At 50.5% G+C, this 20,141-nt stretch overlaps 1 non-coding gene across 1 annotated transcript; it reads left to right on the top strand.

Annotated features, from left to right (window-relative positions):
- Positions 1-15,141: 15,141 nt before the first annotated feature.
- TRNAF-GAA (transfer RNA phenylalanine (anticodon GAA)) lies at positions 15,142-15,214 on the top strand. Its single transcript has one exon. It is a non-coding gene; the product is annotated as a tRNA-Phe (tRNA).
- The last annotated feature ends 4,927 nt before the right edge of the window (positions 15,215-20,141 follow it).

Here is a 20,141-nt window from a genome sequence, read left to right as displayed (position 1 = left end):
AGGGGTCGTGGAACCACAAGCCACCACCTCAAGCCCTGCGGAGGGCACGGCTGACGTTCAAGGTGACGCCACACCTCCCCTTTTGGCTTCTGCCCAAGTGGACGCTGCAGAGAATCTGTGAGGCCAACTGCGTCTTCCTGCTCAACCCCTATGGGTCATCCGAGGCTGTGTCAAAACTCTGTTCTTCTCCTTTGCCACTGGATTTCATCCCAAATGAGTTATTAAATAACAAAAACATCACATACTTACTGTGCGCAACCTGAAAAGAAAATGTAGATGGAAGCGATCCACCCACTAAAGATCATTCTTAATAGTATGGTGCATTTCTTAAGTGTATTTTTATCACGGTTGAGAAAATGATACCCATACAATCACATCTCTTGCATTTTTTGCTTGCCATTATCATAGGCATTTCCCCATGTCACTACAAATTATTTATTAGATACTATTTTCAGGAGTTTCATAATGCTCCATGGGAAGGGTGCACCATGATTTTTCTACCCCATTCCTTACTGTTGGGTAGTTAGCTGTTTCCAGTTTTTCCGGGTTACAAAATATGCTGCAAAGACCGTACCTGTAAGTTCTGGCTTGCTTCCTTTGCAGTCTGAATTCTTTAAGGCCGTTCAGATTTCAGACTTGGGGAATACATGGAAACCATTGCAAGAATTAGACACAAGCTGGTATCTGGTGTCTGGAAGGTAACACAACACGCTGTGGCTGTCCACAACGTGATGTGGACTACAAGAGGCCCTGGGGAGGGTGGCTGAGATTTCTGGAGGAGACTGATGGGGATTCTTTTCTGCACCAACTGTAGGGAGAGGCAGTCTCTGCTTGAGTGTGAGGGGTGGGGGGGGGGGGGTGATCCTAATTCCGGTTCTCTCTCTGTGAGGGTCTGGTCAGCCCCTTTTCTTGGGAGAGTCAGGGCTCATGTCTCATGAGCTGATGGCTGCACTGCCAGACCATACTTCTTGAGTGTTATTCTTTCTTATTTTTTTTACCCACAACTGAACATTAAAAAAAATTGAGCTATATTAACATACAATAAATTCACTCCTTTAAAGCGTATAATTCAACTGCTTTAATATAATCACAAAGTTGTGCAACCATCACAACTATCTAACTCGAGAGCATTTTCATCATCGCCTGAAAACCCCACACCCTTTAGCAGTCATGCCTCCATTGTCCCTTCCTCCAGCCCCTGGCAACAGCTCATGAGCTTTTCTGTCTCCATAGATTTACTGACTCCAGACTTCACATAAGTGGAGTCTGCACGTGTGTCCTGTGGTGTCTGGCTTCTATTAGCATAATCTTTTCCAGGTGCGTGCATGTTGCAGCATGTATCACAACCTCATTTTTTAATGGCTAAACAATATTCCATTGTCTGGCTAGACCACATTTGCTTATCCATTCATCAGCTGATGGACATTTGGGTTATTTCCACTTGTTGGCTTTTATGAATAATGCTGCTGTGGATGTTTGCATACAAGTTATTGTGTGCAAATATTTTCAGTTCTCAGGTATATACTTAGAAGTGGAATTAACTCCAAGCCTAACTTCTTGAAGAACTGCCAAACAGGATTCCAAAGGGAAACACACTTTTCATTCCCACTGGTGATGTATAGGGCTTTCCAGGTGGCTCAGTGGTAAAGAATCCACCTGCCAATGCAGGAGACACAGGAAACATGGGTTCAGTCCCTGGGTCAGGAAGATTCCCTGGAGGAGAAAATGGCAACCCACATCCAGCATTGGGATTGCCTGGAGAATCCCAAGGCCAGGGGAGCCTGGTGGGCTACAGTTCACAGGGTCGCAAAGAGTCAGACTGAGCAGCTAAGCAGGCACGAAAGGTCCCAATGCCCCATGTCCCCACTGACGCTTGTCACGTGTCCATCTTTTTGATTATGGTCATCCTAGTCGCTGTGAAGTGGTATCTCATGGGGATTCTGATTTGCATTTTCCTAACGATTAGTGACGTAGAACATCTCTTCATGTGCTTATTGGCATCTGTGTACCTTTAAAGAAACCCATATTCAAATCCTCTGCCCAATTAAAACTTTGTTTTTTTTTAAATGATTGATTTGTGAGAGTTCTTCATATATTCTGGACACTAGACTCTTATCATTTAGATCTGCAAATATCTTTCTCACCTTGCAGGGTGTCTTCTCACTTTCTTGGTGGTGTCTTTTGAAATACGAACGTTTTTCATTTTAATGAAGTTTGATTTATCTATTTTTCGTGTGTTGTTTGTGCTTTTGGTGTATGTTTAACCCAAGGTCGTAAAGACTTACTCCTGTCTTCTTCTAGGACTTGCGTCTCTGATCCAAGGCAACCTGTGTGTGGTATGAGGTTCAGGTCCAGCTTCGTCCTTCTGCATGTGGACATCCAGTTATCCCAGCACCACTTGTTGAAAAGACTATTTTTTCCACAAAACAGTGGACTGTGTTGGCACCCTTGGTGAGAATCAGTTACCTATAAATATATGAATTTATTCCTGGACTCTCAACATATGTCTATCCTTATGCCAGTACACACGATCTCGATCTGTGTAGATTTGTCCTGAGTCATGAAATAGGGACTCTGTCTTCCAACTTTGATCTTTTTCAAGATGGTGTTGGCTATTTTGAGTCCCTTGTATTTCTGTATGAATCTATTTGTCAATTTATGCCAAAGAAAAGGCAGCTGGGATTTTCAAAAGGATTGTGCTGAGTGTGTAGACCGACTTGAGGAGTACTGCCATCTTAGCGTTATTTAGTCTTCCACAGTGCCGCTCTTAAAAACCAAAACAAACCGCAAACTTCAGCAGTTACTCGGCTCACTCAACCCACAATTCTTCAGGTTTTCTGCAATAGCTCCTATTTCCTCCAGGGACTTTAACGACGGAATGCTTTATCCTTGTAAATGAATTATCTTCTTTTACCAGTCAAACTTAACTTACGCTTACTTATTCAACCAGAACGGTTCTGTTTTAGTGATGGGAAAGCCAGGGCGAAAGACACGCGTTCAGAGCCCTGCCCAACTTGCCGCACAACAGGCGGATCTGAGATGAAAACGAGAGGCTCTGCTTCTTGCACTCCTGTGCTCTCCCAAAGTTTAAGCAAGAGCTGTTTTCATATCCTGGCTGCTCTCCATTCATCTACTTTTATGTGAAATTCATAAAAACGTATTGCATTTCTTTGAATCTGTTTCTTTCTCTTTATAATAGTGGTGTGATCCAGGTGCCCAGCTGACCTCCCAGGCCTGTGTCTTCAATATAAATCACACTTCCTTTGATGACAACCTCAGTTGCCTGAGCCCGCCAGGTCTAGCCCCTCACACTGTCCCCCACGTGCTTCTGTGAGTCCCGGGAGGGCAGCTCACCCACCCGGAACCAGCCTGTCAGCCCATTGCCTCTTCTTCACCCGTCCAGCACCCCGTCTCCAGGAGACGCCCATCCTCGGATTACCAGACCATGCAGGGGCGCTTTTTCGGATTCGTTTGAATCTCCTAGCCCTGTGGGGCACCAGAGCAGAGCTGTCTCTACACAGATGAAGAAAATAGTCTTACCCACCCGAATGCAGCAACTCTCTCAGAATTCTTGAAAAATCCAGTAGGCCTCGGGCCCTTGGACCCCTCCTCACACTCTAGTGGGACTGAAGCACTCCAGGGGACAAGGCAGCAGCCCCCCACCCCGGCCTCCCACCCGGCCCCCCACCATTCTCCTCTGCTTTCCATGACCTCGGCCCCATCCCTCCTCCTTCCTCCAGGGTTGCCAGACAGCAGCTTGAATGAATGCCTGCCCACCTGGGGAAAAGGAGCATGTGGTGTGTGTGAGTGTGAGTGTGAGAGTGTGTGTGTGAGGATGTGCGTGCGTGCATGCATGAATGTGAGGGTGTGTGTGTGTGAGGTGTGTGTGCATGCATGCATGTGTGTGAGGATGTGTGTGAGTGTGTGCATGAGTGTGTGTGTGAGGATGTGTGTGTGAGTGTGTGTGTGAGTTGTGTGTTTTGGTGGGCATCTCACCAACAACAGGTGGGCACCTGCAGGAGTTCCTGAAGTTGAAAAAGTCGCCCACTCCCAAAGACGTCATGAGGATTAACAGAAGTAAGGCAAATAAAAATATATTAAAATAAAGCAAAATAAACAGAGAACAATGCCCCCTCCTCCCCCAAAGCCCTGGTACAAAGAAGACACTTGCCCCTGGGTTTTAGAATATTGAAGTGTTAAGACCCCTTTTCTGGTTAAAGGCACGTATTCCAAAGACGTCTCGAGGCCCCAGTGGAAGCGTCACCAGGCCAGTGATTCCAGGACAGGCCCCTTGGCTACCCCTCCACCGCCGCCGCCCCACGTTCTTCCTGAGGAGTGACAGGGTCCCTCCAGGCCAGGATGAAGGTCAGACTCGGAGAGTTACTTCCTCCGCTCATCTCCGGCCCCTGGGGATGAGCCATGGTCTGTGGGTTTAGGCAGCTGGTGCCAGGGATTAGCGCCTCCTCCCGCTCTCTGCCTGGGCAGGAGGTGGACAGAGGGTGGCCCTGCCCACTCGCCTGCTGCCCACAAGGCCGGGCATTTCAGTGCAGTCGCTCCCCTTGACTTCGGCCAAAAATAGCAGCCAGTTTCATCCACCCAGAGCAAGGCCTTTCCCAGGACCCTTCCTTCGCAGAAATCCCACGGCGGTTTGGAGGCGCCCCCGCACGCCGCACCCCCGCCTCCTATCCCAGCCCGCAGGCCCGCCCCTCCGCTGCCGGCTGCTCCCCAGGCGGGACCGGAGCCTCCGCATCCCGCTGCCCTTTGGGCACACGGTGCGCCCGGGCATCGGGACAAAGCGCCCCCGCTGCAGCCTGCGGGGCTGGGCGCAGGGTCCGGGTTAGGAGGTGCGGAGGAAGAGGTGCGGCCCCGAGGACCTTGCGAGCCCGGAGCCTCAGCTCTCCTTTCGCTTCCGTCTCCACACGCGGCTACCGGCGGTCCGGGTGTCTGCGGATGGCCGGAGAGGTCGGAAAGCAGAAGCAGAAGCAGGGCCGCGCGAGCCAGGCCCCGAGCCAGGTCACACGTGACCGCCCTCTGCCCCGAGCTCACGTGGGGGCGTCGGGCGCCGGAAGCACCGAACACAGCAGCGGGCGAACCGGGCGACAGGGAGACGCGAGCCGGGCACGGGAGGGCGAGGGCGGGGTTCTTGCCGCAGGGTCCTCAGGGAGGTCTGAGCCGAGTCTAAGTTTGCCGCGGGGATAAGCACGCAGCAGAGCATCCCGTGAGAGCAAACAGGGTGTCTAAACCTGCGGAGAGGGCTGGAGGGGCCGTGAGCCAAGAGGGAGCCCGAGGGGGGCTTGGGGCCCTTCACCGCCTTAAAAGCCGCTTGAAAGACGCTCACCAGAAGCGGTGAGCTTGCGCTCTGGGCTCCGCTTCAAGGGACGCCCGTCTCCTCCCCTTTGGATCCTCTGTATTAACGTGAGCAGCCACTGGAGGGCGTAGGGGTTTGGGGAGGAAAGACTGACGGGGCAGAAGAATTTTTGTTCAGCCGCTCAGTCGTTTCTGACTCTTTGCGATCCATGGACCGTAGCACGCCAGGCTTCCCTGTCCTTCACCATCTCCCGGAGTTTGCTCAAACTCCTGTCCACCGAGCCGGTGATGCCATCCAATTATATCATCCACTGTTGTCCCCTCCTCTTCCTGCCTTCAATCTTTCCCTGCATCAGGGTCTTTTCCAGTGAATCGACTCTTGGCATCAGGTGGCCAAAGTATTGGAAGTGATACTTCACCTTCAGTCCTTACGATGAATATTCAGGGCTGATTTCCTTTACGATTGAGTGGTTTGACCTCCTTGCAGTCCAAGGGACTCTAAAGAGTCTTCTCCAACACCACCGTTTGAAGGCATCAATTCTTTGGCACTCAGCCTTTCATATTGTCCAGCTCTCACATCCACATATGACTACTGGAAAAACCATTGTTTTGGCTAGATGGACCTTTGTAGGCAAAGTAGAGACAAACCCATGAAGGGTGGCGGATGCCATGCTGATGGGCTTTCAACTTATCTTGCGGGCTAGAGCTTGCAAGCTGGTGGCCATGTGATTTTTTTTTTTTCAATTCTAGGAACTTGGTTTGTTTAATTCATAGAAAGTTTTTAAAGTCAGCACCTTTCTAGAAATATCAACAACTTCAGATATGCAGATGATACCACTCTAATGGCAGAAAGTGAAGAGGAACTAAAGAGCTTCTTGATGAGAATAAAAGAAGAGAGTGAAAAACCTAGCCTAAAACTCAACGTTCAAAACACTAAGATCATGGCATCTGGTCCCATCACTTCATGGGAAATAGGTGGGGCAAAAGTGGAAACAGTGACAGACTTTATTTTCTTGGGCTCCAAAATCACTGGTGACTGCAGCCAGGCAATTAAAAGACACTTACTCCTTGGAAGAAAAGCTATGATAAACCTAGACATCGTATAGAAAAGCAGAGACATCACTTTGTGGAAAAAGGTGTGTACAGTCAAAGCAATGGTTTTTCCAGTAGTCATGTATGGATGTGAGAGTTGGACCATAAAGAAGGCTTAGCACCAAAGAATTGATGCTTTTGAACTGTGGTGCTGGAGAAGACTCTTGAGAGTCCCTTGGATTGCAAGGAGATCAAATCAGTCCATCCTAAAGGAAATTAACCCTGAATATTCATTGGAAGGAATGATGCTGAAGCTGAAGCGCCAGTACTTTGGGGGCTGATGTGAAGAGCTGACTCATTGGAAAATATCCTGATGCTGGGAAAGGTTGAAGGTGGGAGGAGAAGGGGACGAAAGAGGATGAGATGGTTGGATGGCAACACCGACTCAACGGGCATGAGTTTGAGCAAATTCTGCGAGATGGTGAAGAACAGGGAGGCCTGGCGTGCTGTAGTCCGTGGGTTGCAAACAGTCGGACACAACTGAGACTGAACAACAAGAACAGGATGCTGAAGAGACAAAAAAGGGGAGACATGTGAGAGCAGACACCTCGGCATTGCACCACGCACGACTGTCTGTCTTCCTCCCTCTCTCGTCTCTCCTGACCTGATGCCCTGACCGTCCATGATGAGAAGCGTGGTCCTTCTCACTGGGCGGCCCCAGGGTTAACAAGCTGCACACAGGTGAGGTTTTCAGCCAGCCACCACCCCCCTCTCCTTTGGGGAAGTGAGGCTCTGAGCGTCAGGCTCTGCACGCGGTTCACAGTGCGGAGGGGAAGGGCATCGCAGCAGGATGCCTGAGCAGCTGCTGTGGAGTCAGAAGCATCTTTCAGAGACCGGGCCCAGAGTCGCTTGGCTGTTCCCAGTGCTTACCTTCCAGGCTGATGCCACCTGTGACCAGCACGCTTCTTGTGGCCAGGCCTTGTCCTCTAAGGGGTGCTGTTGAAGCACCTCCCAGACCTGACTCACGGCCCCCAGAGAAGCCCAGAGTGAACGTTCATACTTCATCCCATTCAGGGACGCTTCCCCCAGCATCTCCTTTGCACCAGACACGGTGCTCCGGGTGGGGCCAGACACATGCGGAACTGCCACCACCCCCGTGAGTCAGCCCGTGACCAGGCCTCCCGAGGCCCGGACAGGAAGTGAGCTGGGGCTTGGGTCTAGCAGGAATGAGATAAAGCGCTTAGACAGAGGGCATGACCGACAGAAACGCACTGGCTCACAGCTCTGGCGGCGGGAGTCCAAAACCGAGGCAGGAGGCAGGAGGTGCTGCCAACCCGCTCTCGGATTTTGGACGAGTCCTGTAGCTTGTTTGGGTTTGCATTGTTGGTGTGTCAGAGCCGGGAGGGGTGGACCAGATGACTCCTGAGATGGCCTCAGGCTTTGTCGCGTGGCGGGTTCAGCTGAGCAGTGGCCTTGGGAGACAGACCCAGTCCCTGAAGCTCAGACGTCTGCATTCGTTTTCTCAAGCTACGGAAACGAAGTGCCCTGGTCTGGGGGCTTCAGCGACAGAACCTGACCGTCTCACAGCTCTGTAGGCTGGGAGTCCAAGATTGAGATTGTGGCGGGGTTGCTTCCTTCTGAGCGGGGAGAGGAAGCTGCTCCAGGCCCTCACCCAGCACCTGGGTGTTTGCTGGGCATCCTTGGTGTCCCCTGGGCAGTGGAAGCATCGCCTCAGTCCCTGCCTCCATCTTCATGCGACGCTCTCCGTGTGTCTCTGTGTGTGTGTTCGCGCAAGCAAATCTCTCCCTTTTAAAAAAGTGCTTTTATTTATTTGGCTGTGCCAGGTCTTAGGTGCAGCATGTGGGATCTAGTTCCCTGCCCAGGGGTCAAACCCAGACCCCCTGCATTGGGAGCTCAGCGTCTTAGCCACTGGACCACCAGGGAAGCCCCTGGCATCTCCCCCTTTTATTGGGTACTGGTCATGTCAGAGGAGGCAGCGCTGTTCCAGTAAGAGCCGTCTGAACTAATGATATCTGCAGTGGCCCTATTTCCAAATAAGGTCACATTCTGAGGTCCTGGGGGTCAGGGCTTCAACATGTGAGTTTTTAGAGAATTCAATCCGATGCCTAACAAGGTCCAAGTGAAAAAAACGCCACGAAAAATGAACCAGTCACTTGAAATTGAGTTAGGTTTCCGGTCAGCCTGGAATGATTGTCGCAACAGGAGCATCCATGCAGACCACCCAGAGGGGCTCACGAGAGGATTCTTGCTAACTGCAGAGACCACCCAAAGGGGCTCATGAGAGGACGCTTGGTAACTGCAGAGCGGCGGCTGGGTGGGAGGGACACCCACTCTGCACGGTGGCCCAGTCCTAGTGGAGGCCCTGGCACTGCTGCTGGGTGCAGACACGCAGCTGCCAGGATGCTGCCTGAGTGTCAGGCTGCTGCCCGAGCGGAATCCAGCCGGTGCCCGGCGCTCCGCACAGCGTCTGCTGCCTCGCGAGCCCCGCTCCTCCCGGAGGCCCACACATGTGCGTCTCCGGCTCTCTTAGTGGGATAATTTGGACAAACTACGTTGAAATGGAAAATGTGCTCACCTCTGGTTCAGCGATTCCACTGCTAAGATTTTTTCCCCCTAAGGAAATAATTCAGTGAGTGCCCAGACATATTTTTTATAAATATGTCTGTTTATCAGAGTGTTGCTTACATGAACCAAGAACTTCCATATCCATCAGTGGTAGATGAGTTAAATAAACCGTGATACAAGTGTGCCCAGCATGAGGCTACATTAAGTGTAATGAGATAAATCAGGGATTTTCAGCTCGGTCAGATCTAAAGGCCTCCTTTCTATAATAAACGTCAGACCCAAATGCCTCTTTTCTATAATAAATGTTTATAACACTCCCCTTACTATCCTGAAATGAAATTCATAGATAATATAACCTACACACATGACTTTTTAAAAAATCAGTATGACACAATGACTCACACACACAAGTGTAAAGAATCAATATATTAGCTTGACTGTAACATAAAAGAGAAATAAAAGGAGAAGGATCAGTAATGAAATGTTTCAATATGTAAACGCACAGGCGTGGGTGCCCCGGGAGACGTGTGGAAGGAATGTCAAGGTCGGCCCCTGAGGGATGCCCTCCAGTGACCCAGGCACTGGAGCAGAGCCTCCACTGCGGGCGCCAGGAGTCCAGCTCTCCCAGCTGCAATGCTTCTTATGATGAGGTTTCCCACAGTGAACACGGTGAGGCACAAACACGGTCACCACCCCACCATATTCCTGTAAAACGGAGTCGTGTTGAAACCAAGAAAAAATTGATTGTATTCAAATTAAAATGAATTTTGGGTCTTAGATGATTCTAAATAAGCTTTTTAACCACATGAGTTACTGGTGGGATATTTCAAAATTATGAGGGATTCATCTGCGTGTGGGGCATTGCCTTGCACAATATAGGATGTTCAGCATCCCTGGACTACCACCCACTAAAGGCCCAGAGCCCCCTCCCCAAACAAAAAGCCCCCACAAAAATTTCCAACACACTCCCACTGTGGGGCAGAATGACCTCCTCGAGAACGTCACCTTCGATCTGTGTTTGCGTGCGTGCACCCTCAGTTGCTCAGTTGTGTCCAGCTCTTTGTGACCCCATGGACTGTAGCCCACCAGGCTCCTCTGTCCATGGGATTCTCCAGGCAAGAATACTGGAGTGGGTTGCCATGGCCTCCTCCAGGGGATCTTCCCGACCCAGGGATCAAACCCAGGTCTCCTGCATTGCAGGCAGATTCTTTACCATGTGAGCCAGCTGGGAAGCTGCCCTGATATGTCTCTACTGACGTGGAAAGAAGTCCATAACGTGTATTTTTTAGTGCAGTGGATGGTTAAGTAAAATTCTTAAGGATCAGCAACCACAACACAATTCCATTTTCAAAAAAAAGAAGAAGCTGAAGAAAGAAAGACTCCATGAAAAACCAATGTGTGTGTGTGCATGGGTGTGCATATGTGTGTCCATAGAGGAACCAACCTGAACATTCATAAACAGACATATTAACCAGCCTTGTCTCTGGCAATGCTGTTGTTGCAGGTAATTTGCATATTCTAATATTGATTTTCCAGAATAGACCGATTTATTTAATAATGTTATGCGATCAGAAAAATTCAACCATTTCCATTTGGCAGACAGCTGCTAGCAGGCAGTTTTCTCAGCTCCAGCTCTGTGGGTGTTTGGGCTGGGGCGGGGGTGGCTCTTGGCTGTCCTGTGTGCTGTAAATGTCGGCGGCCTGGCCTTGACCCCCAGGCGTGCAGCACACATACCGCGGGCATGGACGTGAACCTAGAGCGTCTTTAGACACTGGCGACTGGCCTGCAGGTGTCATTCAGTCACTAAGTCGTGTCCGACTCTTTGCGACCCCACGGACTGCAGCATCTGACCTCCAGGGAGGCAAAAACCCACCCCTGGCTGAGAACCGTTGCTGCTGTCTGGGTTCTAACCGCTGCTAAGCCATCCATAACCTGTGCAACTGGTGAACAGTCCCCACCCAGATTCCTTTGCTGTAGAATAGATGATGGCACCCCACAGGGTTGCTTGAGGACTAAATTAGCAAGCGTGCAGTTGAATGACTGGCACAGTTACCGGAGCAGCATAAAATGCACGAGAATGTGGGCTTTCATTATCGAACAGAACAGTCTACTTCTCAACATGGGATGCGGGGCGGTGCTGGAGACGTTACAGGTAGGGAAACACATTTGGTACAGGAAGGAGCTCCACCCCACAGGCCACTGTCCCCTCAAGGACTGGCCTCTCCCCATGGGGTCCCAGAAGCCCCACTCAGGGCTGGCTTTCTCCTGGGACCTGGATGAAGTCTCAGCAGTGACCATGAGGGCAGCCTCCGCCCCGTGATTACAATGCGTCTAGAGTACAAAATTCCAGAGTTCACTCGGTGATGTTCTGGCTCTCCAGCCTTCCTGGGAGAGGGGATCTGGGGGCTTCTCCCTGACTCACCTTGTCCCCCACTAGGGTTGGGGGGACTCTTCAGGGCTCCTTCTCAGTGGTGAGGGGGCAAAGCCTTCAGCGGCTGGCACCCTGCCCTGCACCCAAGTCCTCGGGCTGGGCAGACACTCAGACGCTTCCTTTTGGAGCGAGGTGGGCTTGGTCAGGTTCTCAGGGCCTCCCCTGCCGCAGATCCCACATCCTGGGACCTGCTTCTCCTTCTGCACCTGGGAGCTCTCCTCTGGGGTCGCCCAAGCCCCCAGAAGGTCCACATTTCATCTCCAGGAAGCAGCACCAGCACCCCGCTCCCTGTCCCGGGTGAACGTGTCCTCCACCCTGGGCCCTGCCGGGTGAGGAGCACAGAGCATCCCTCTGCCCCCTGACCCCAGGGCACCCCTGGCTCCAGGTGAGGGGCTCACTCTGCCCCTTCCTGCCCCTTCAGTGGAGCTGACGGGGGAGGGCCGAGCAGATCACGGGCTCCAGCACCTCCTCCCAAGGCTGTTGTTGCCTTGGTCCCTTCAGTGCAGGCAGCAGAGGCTGCAGGACCCAGAGGTGTGGGGGTGTCGGGTGCCGGGGTCCAGCCCCGGTGGATCCAGGGAGATTCGAAGGTGGGGACGGAGTCGGTGTCCTTGGAAATAACTTATTTAATTACAGATAGAGAGGGATTAGAAAATTAGCAGAGAAAAAGAGGCTGAATAACTTGGTTTACGTGGAATACCAATCACCACCTACGTAGGCCGCAGGCGTCTTCCTGTTCTCCCGAAGGAGAGGAAGCACTGAGGCCCCCCACCCCACCCCCCGGTCCGATCTTAGAAGCCCAGGCAAAATTAGCAGGCTTGGTGGGTACCCATGCACCAGATGGGAATTTGGCCAGAAAATAGTAGGAGACAAAAAGAGGCTGAATAATTGGTTCATGTGGGATGCCAATAAAATTCCAAGACAAGGAATTTGCACCATCTACATTGGGCCACCACCGGCGCCACTTGAATATCGGAAGGTGCCCCTCCTTGGGCTCCTTCTCGCGTGGGCTTGAAAGCCGGGACAAGTAAGTAGACATGGCAGACACCCACGCTCCAGATGGGAATTCAGCCAGAAAAACAGGGAGCAAGAAAGAATGACATGGGGGAATCAGTCTTTCCGGAAACTGATCCCATTTCTTTATTTTTGGGTTTGCTGATACACCTTTTGTTACACATAGGGATGAATACAGAGTCACACAGGGGTCAGCAGTCCTGACCTTTATCAAAATCAGGTGCTTTACATAAAAAAAGGTCTTAGGGGTTTTACATCATCTTCTGGCCATGAGGCCTGCTGACATTTTATGACCCTTTCTTTCTGATAACCAAAAACTTATTTTTTCCAAGGGTGTTTTTTCTTAAACCAGGCACCACCCTCCAAATAAAGTTGCATTCCTATAGGGTGAGGGTGTAGTGAGTTACAATCAAGAAAGGAATTTATTTAACCCAAGGTTAATATGATTAATCTTAAAGGTTAATACTTATGTCTCCTATATGCTTAAAGGTTAATACTTATTTCTCCTATATGCTAGTTATATTCATTATAAGAGGAGGGAATATGGAGATTTAGCAGCAAACATCCGCCCAACAAATGAAAACCCTTCACCAATGTTCCCCTTAAGATCTATTTAGTCTTAAGATAGTGATAAAGTTACATTTTTACACAGCAAGGACACAGTGATTTATAACAAAGTACAGTGATCTATTACAAAAGAGAAAATTCATTCACTCAAAAAGTCTAGTATTGCTAACATCAAAAACTACTATATTTCCTTTTCTATATTCCGAATACATTGATTAATATATTCCCAGGTGCCTAAGGATATGGAGGCCTGGCGGCAATCATTGACTCAACAATGAGAAAAGCCCTATGCTAATTAAGACTCTCAAAATACTCCAAAACTCCCTGTGCTATTTATGGTTGAGAGGTAGTAAACAATTATATGCGTAGTGGCAGGAGTATGGATAATCCTGTCACACAAGCTAGTTTGCCAGCAGAGAGGTTTGACCTGAGACACCCTTGTCACACCCAGGGCAGGGAATTAGCAGCAATTATTGGCACAACAAATGAAAAACCCTTCACCAATATAATTCCTAACCAACCCACTATACTAATAATTTCTAACGTCCCAAAAGAATTTGCCTTTAGTAAGTCTAAAACATCTCATGCCTCTCAGGTTGGGAGGCTGTAAACAATCACATGTGGCCTATACAGGACAAACCTATACAGGCGGGCTAGATAACCTTCAGAGGAGTCCGGAAGCTGGAACACTCTCGTCACGCCCAGGAATTGTTATTGACTTGGAGCTGCACGTTTACTCCTTCTCCGAGAGAACCGGCGGGGAACAGCCCCCCGTAAAGTCAGAGGTGTAGGCGAGAGCACGAAACAGTATAGGAGATAGACTCTGGTTTGGGGGCAGATGCTCGGGAACAGGGGGTTTCCTGAGGCTTGATCACACCTTTGCATATGCCAGGCCTCCTTCCTCATGACCTTTGCCATGGGTGCAGTTCCTCACGCTGGCTCCCGGCAGTGGCGGCTGGTCTTGGAGGCTCAGCAGAGACGGAGTTTATGAGCGCCCTCAGTGCCTCATCTCCTGTCTGTATTCACAGACAGCTTCTCTGTGGACCCGAGGCTCCAGCCCTATCCTCTGACCTCAGCAAGGCAGGCCGCAGGGAAGTGTGAAGTCCACCCGAGACAGGCTCCTTCCTCGGTGGGAGGGATTTCCCCAGAAACCAGGCTGCCGGGCGCAGCACCAGGAGCTGGCAGTGATGACTCGCGGCCACGAGGCTCCTTAGGAAGTCACGGTCAGTCTCCAGGTCCACACGCTCAGCGCAAGCTGGGCCAGCCGTGGGCTGTGAGAGGTGCAAAGCAAGGGGGCACGCTCTGGGTCATGGGTCCCGTGGGGCCTGAAGGGGGCCGCCTCGGCTTCCAGAGCCACTCGGCTGGTGTCAGGGACCACTTACGGAGAAGGCGGCTCTGCCTGGAGCAGGGTAAGGTGGCCACGTGTTCTAGCTCAGGGAAGTGGGCGTGGTGGAGGCAGCTAGGATTCAGCGCTGGCCCTGGGCCAATCAGAGTGGAGGTTCTTGCATGGGGCCCCAACCAGCAGCATCCGCATAACCTCGCCTGGACACTCGCTGGAAATGCAGATATAGACCAGGACCTGGAACTGTGCCTGTGGGGCCCCAAGCAAGGCGCCTCTGATAAGGCGGCTCTGACGCTGCAAGAGTCCTAAAGCACGAGCTAGAGGTACCTGGGGGGCTTCCAGAGTCAGGAGCCCCCGGGGGGGTCAGTCTGATGGAAGTCTCGGTCCTCATGTGGGGTCCAGCAGGGGGTGGGTAACAGGAGAGGGAGAAGCTGTGTCTCATTCACCATGACCAGCTTCTGCTAGCATGCTCATGACCTCCAGGGAGAAAAGGAGGCTATGATAGAAATGGAAGAAGGTGTCCTTCTGGACCACAACAATGCCACTGCAGTACCTTCCGGAACTCAGCCAGGAAGCAGAAGATGGTGGTGAGAGCAAAGCAGGGAGGCAGGCCAGGTCCTGGCCGGGGCGGGGCAGCCCCTCCTGGGGACCCCGTCTCTCACTCACTCATACATTCATTCACAAATATTACTTGGACACTGATTATGGGACACGTGTAATGTGCTTAGCCTGAGAAATCAGGACCCAGAGTCAGCCCCTGCACTAAGGAATAAGCGTGGATGAAGAGAGGGTGATGCGCAGACAGACGACATGCCCCCAGATCCTCACTGCATCACAGCCCCGTTCGCACACCTGGATGAGAGGAGCCGAAACAGCTCAGCTGGGAGAGCGTTAGACTGAAGGTCTAAAGGTCCCTGGTTCAATCCCGGGTTTCGTCAGACTGGGCGTTTTAATTTACATCCAGGAGAAGGAGCAGTTCTAGCGACCTCCTTGATCTCCGTTTGCGCGCTTGAAACTCCGCGGAAATTACATCTTTTGGCTTCCCTGGTAGCTTATCACTAAAGAGTCCGCCTGCCAGTACAGAGGATGTGGGTTCCATCCCTGGGTCAGGAAGTTCCCCTGGAGAAGGAAATGGCAACCCATTCCGGTATTCTTGCCTGAGAAATCCCATGGACAGAGGAGCCTGGCGTTAGTGACTGAAACAACAACAGCAACCTGGATAAGAATCCCGAGCTGTCAATAAAGGACTAAATTACTCTCCTCTCTTTTACTAACAAGATGGGAAAACATGAAACAGAGACATATCAAAAATGGCGAAAGCGGTATATTTGAGACCTTACTCTCTCATCACCACTGTATGTCTTCCAATCTCTTCTCAGATGATAATTTCTTTGAACTTGACGGTGAAAAATTAAACAGAAAGTGGAATGTCTTGTTTTAGGTGTCACTGTTTGGATTGTACCAGTCATTTCATTTTCCATGGGGAAAATAACTAACCTCCTCTTCATGGTCCTATTTGAGATCAGGTTGTGAGAGCTCCAGAAGCAGGAGGGCGTCTCCATGTGTCCCGTCATATTTTCCCTGTATCATAATCATAGATCACGCCAAATCTCCATTTAACCATCACTACCCTCAATTAAAAAATTGTCAAGAGTTTAATAGGGCCTTCAAAATCCATTTAGTTTAAATAATGCATCATTGAAGGGCCATTCTGCAACTGCTAAAGCTGCTTCTGTGAGACAGTTTCACTGAGTGCCCCTGGGGAGCATGCATTTCTTTTAGGCAGCGTTTGGTTTGCCATATAGGATTATCATAAGGAGGGAATTTCCCGAAATAAGGTTTATTCCAAATATGTTTTCAATCTACTTTCAACTTTTGTGTAAAAATAAGGATAGATATTTGTCACTCAGTCATGTCCAACTCCTTGCATCTTCATGGACTGTAGCCCGCCAGGCTCCTCTGTCCATGGGATTCTCCAGGCAAGAATACTGGAGTGGGTTGCCATTTCCTTCTCCAGGGGATCTTCCCAACCCAGGGACTGAGCCCAGGTCTCCAGCATTGCAGGCAGAGTCTTTACCATCTGAGCCACCAGGGATGCTTGTCAGATAAACCCGTCCTCTTCAGGGATGGTTCCTCCCGCAATTGTTTGGCAGCTTACACAGAAGTCTGGAAGTATTTTGGACTGAAACCTTTGACATGTGAGGCATCTCCCTCAGTATTTGAAACTGTGCTGGCCTAGAAATCTCCAGGCCCCTGATCCTAAAATACAATAGAAATTCCCAGGAATAACAACACCCTCCAATCCCACAACTCAGCTCGAGTGCCCCCATGGCCAGCCTCCAGGTCCCGTCACCCAGCTGATGGGGCATCAGCAAGAATCAGTCATTCCGAGGAGGAAAGTGAACAACGCTTGGCCTGGAGTCCGCCCTGAGCCACGCGTGTGTTCCTACCGTGCGCAGGCTCGGTGGTTTCCATGGGGACCTTCCCCTCTCTTGTCATTTTATCACAACTAAACAAATGGGCAGCCTCGCAGCCTCCCCTCCCAAAGGCGCTGGTGGACTGGCCTGTCCGCACTGGTCAAAGGGCAGGAGGCAACAGCGTAGTCGTGGGCAGTGCCCCCGACTTTTCTGGAGCTAGAGATGGCTCAGCTCCCAGAAGTGATGCCTCTCAAGTCCCCCATCCCTTACATTCAGAGTCCTGGTTAAGATGGAAAGTTATTCTGAGTGATAACTCTTTCCTTCCCCCTGATCCCCTCACATTGAAATCACGATGCTTTCTACCTAGGACTTCTTGCTCAGTAGACGTAACTCTCGGTTCTGGGAAGAAGGTGCCTTGCTCTCTGAAGGCCAGTGGGGCTTTTGCTGCCTGTACTGAGCAAGGAGCCTTCCCATCCTGGGTGGCTTCTGTTGACCCCGGAGGATGATGCACCTGAACTCAGGACAGCCTGAACTTCTCCAGCACAAGTGATGTTCCAGGCAGGCTGTGGACATTGGCAATAAATTTGCAAAAAAAAAAAAAAAATCCTAACTAAACGATGAAGCACATGCTATTTTGAACACGTAGGGTCTCTGCTTCCCCAAAGGCGCTGTGTCCTGACCTCAGGCCTGTGGGCTGACCTCAGGCCTCCAAGCAGGTCTCCCCATGGCCACCGCATCTCCCCACCCCACACGGGTGTCCTAGTCATGAAGGGCCACACAGGGAGAAGATTTTCAAAGCCCCCATCGCTTCTAGCTGGGGACCTGCTGGGAGCCTGGTTCCTGTGTGTGAATGCTGGCCGGATGGGAACAGTCCCGGGGGTGCGGGAACGGAGAGAGGAGGCAGCCGTGCACAGGGCTGTGGGAATGCACCTTTACTCGCAGCGGGCCCCGTGGGAAGCTCTGGGTCTGATGCTGACCACAGACGAAGGCCCGGGTTGGAGATTCTGAGTCCTCTCTGCTGCCCACCGGCTGGATGATCCCCAAGACACGTTTAATCTTCCTCATCTGATACACAGCATGGGGCCCAGGCCAGATCAGTGGCTCGGCTCTCAAACAGCAGAGTTTGGAAGACTCACCTGGCTAACACATGAGGACAAGGACCTCCCGGCAATGCCCAGAAGTTCTGGTTTCAAAGGTTCCCATGGTGATGGTGCGGATGGTCTGTGGACCATAGGTGGGAAAACGCTTCTCTCTAGAAGCCTTTTGGCCTCAGGCAACACTGATAGGCTCCAGCTCTGATTCTACAGTGGATTCTCTCCGTTGGGCCTGGTGTTCCATTGTTTTTTCTATTTCCTTTTTATTTTTAACTGTAGGATAATTGCTTACAGAATGTTGTTGTTTTCTGTCAAACCTCAACATGAATCAGCCTTAGGTATACACGTTTCCCCTCCCTTTTGGACCTTCCTCCCTCCATTGATTTTTAGACATATGAAATACTTTAAAATTACTGGAGTATTCATGATCTTTTCCTCATAATTAAATTAGAAAACATTAAGAGAGTTAACCGTCTTCCCTGGTGGCTCAGCAGTAAAGAATCTGCTTGCAATGCAGGAGATGCGGGTTTGATCCCTGAGTAGGGGAAGATCCCCTGGAGGAGGGAATGGCAACCCACTCCAGTATTCTTGCCTGGAGAATCCCATGGACAGAGGAGCCTGGCGGGCTACAGTCCACGGGGTCGCAAAGAGTCGGACGTGACGGAGTGACTAAACGATAACAAGAGGAGTAGCTTTGAGAAGAGCGTCTTTGGGTGACGGGCTAAACAAACGGAGCGAGCAGATGAGGAGCCGGCTGTTCATCAGTTACTCTCCAGAAGATGCTCTGGGAGGGTCTGCACGTGGTCATCATTCTCTTTTTCATCTTCGCTTTCTTCCCCATCCTTTCCTCACTGGTTCTCTGTCTCCCTCGGGTGACTCTGCCTTATCTGGGGGCTCCTTGGATTAAGGCCACTGCCCCGTGTAGAAGCAAATAGGAACCGTGGGTTCAGAACACCCTGAGAGCAGATAGGAAATTGACCTGGCGCATGAGTGCGTCTGCTGTCACCATGGAGCCCCGTGCCTCGGTTCTGGGGTTTTTATCAGAACAGGAGGTGCCCTCAGCAGCTTTCAGCTTGCTCTTGGCATCAAGCCTTAGATCGAAAGATGAGGAAAACCAAAATCATCGGCAGTAGGGAAGGGGAGGCTAGCTGAGATGTAGCCATGACTACTTTATTAGAGCAGCCTTAGAGAATATTCACACACGGGAGAACACCATCAGATATGGGGGCGGGGGGGGAGTGTTTCAATACTATAATACTTGGATCTCTAGCAAAGTTAATAACACTATACAGAATCACTTTTGAAATTGCCAGTTAGAGAACTCATTTTGCTTCTAAAGCTCACTATTTTTGGGGATTTGTAAAGAAGACAATGCATACAAACCTATCAATATTTATTTTATTTGCAGGAGTGACTGGCCCTTGGCGCAGACAAGCCCTAAGCACGCGCACACCCACAGTCGGCTGCTGACACGGGCTGTGATGACCGCCGGTTCCTGGAAGCGTCGGCCTTCACCTTCCGCTCCCCACGGCGGCTCTTGCCTGACGGCAATGTGTGCCTGGAACGAGCGACACTCCTACGTAGAGTTTTTTTTTCTTTTTTTTTTCCATCTCTACAGAGATCGGCAAGCGTTAGTCGCTGCAGGAGAGTTATAATACTTGTTCCAGGTTTCCCACCTTCTTGGTTAAGTTTGCTCGGGACTCATTAAAATGTAAGCGTTCCCTGAGAAGTGCTGGGAAGACATTCCTGTAGGGAGACACCACCCTTCTCTGAGCCTCTCGGTTGTAATGGCCACAGCAAAGATGCCCTGGTACCCTTGGATGGCTGCGTGGAGTGAACAAGACTTTGAACAAGACTAAAAGTGATTTTATCCTCTCCACCTTTGCGGCATTTAAAGATTTTCCTTCCTTTTAGTTCAGCCCAGGGTTTCTGAAAAAAAACAAAAACAAAAACAAAAAACAAAAAAACTACGTTTGTGTTAATAATTTAAATGCATGAACTTGAGTCAGTTCTAATGAGGTGGATGAACCTAGAGCCTATTTTACAGAGTGAAATAACTCAGAAAGAGAAAACTATTGTATGCTAACGCATATATAGAGAATCTAGAAAGACGGTACCATATATCGAATCTAGAAAGAAGAACTTATTTGCAGGGCAGCAATGGAAAACAGACTTATGGACATGGGGTGAGGGGAGCAGAGGGTGAGATGTATGGAGAGAGTAACACGGAAACTTACTTTACCGTATGTAAAATAGATAGCCAACGGGACTTTGCGGTATGTCTCAGGGCACCCAAACAGGGGCTCTGTATCAACCTAGAAGTGGGGGGGGCGGTGGGGAGGGAGATGGGAGGG

This window comes from Capricornis sumatraensis, chromosome 22 (assembly GCF_032405125.1).
Source record: "Capricornis sumatraensis isolate serow.1 chromosome 22, serow.2, whole genome shotgun sequence".
NCBI lineage: Eukaryota > Metazoa > Chordata > Mammalia > Artiodactyla > Bovidae > Capricornis > Capricornis sumatraensis.
Note: the sequence above shows the minus strand (reverse complement) of the source record. Positions and strands in the feature narration are given on the sequence as shown.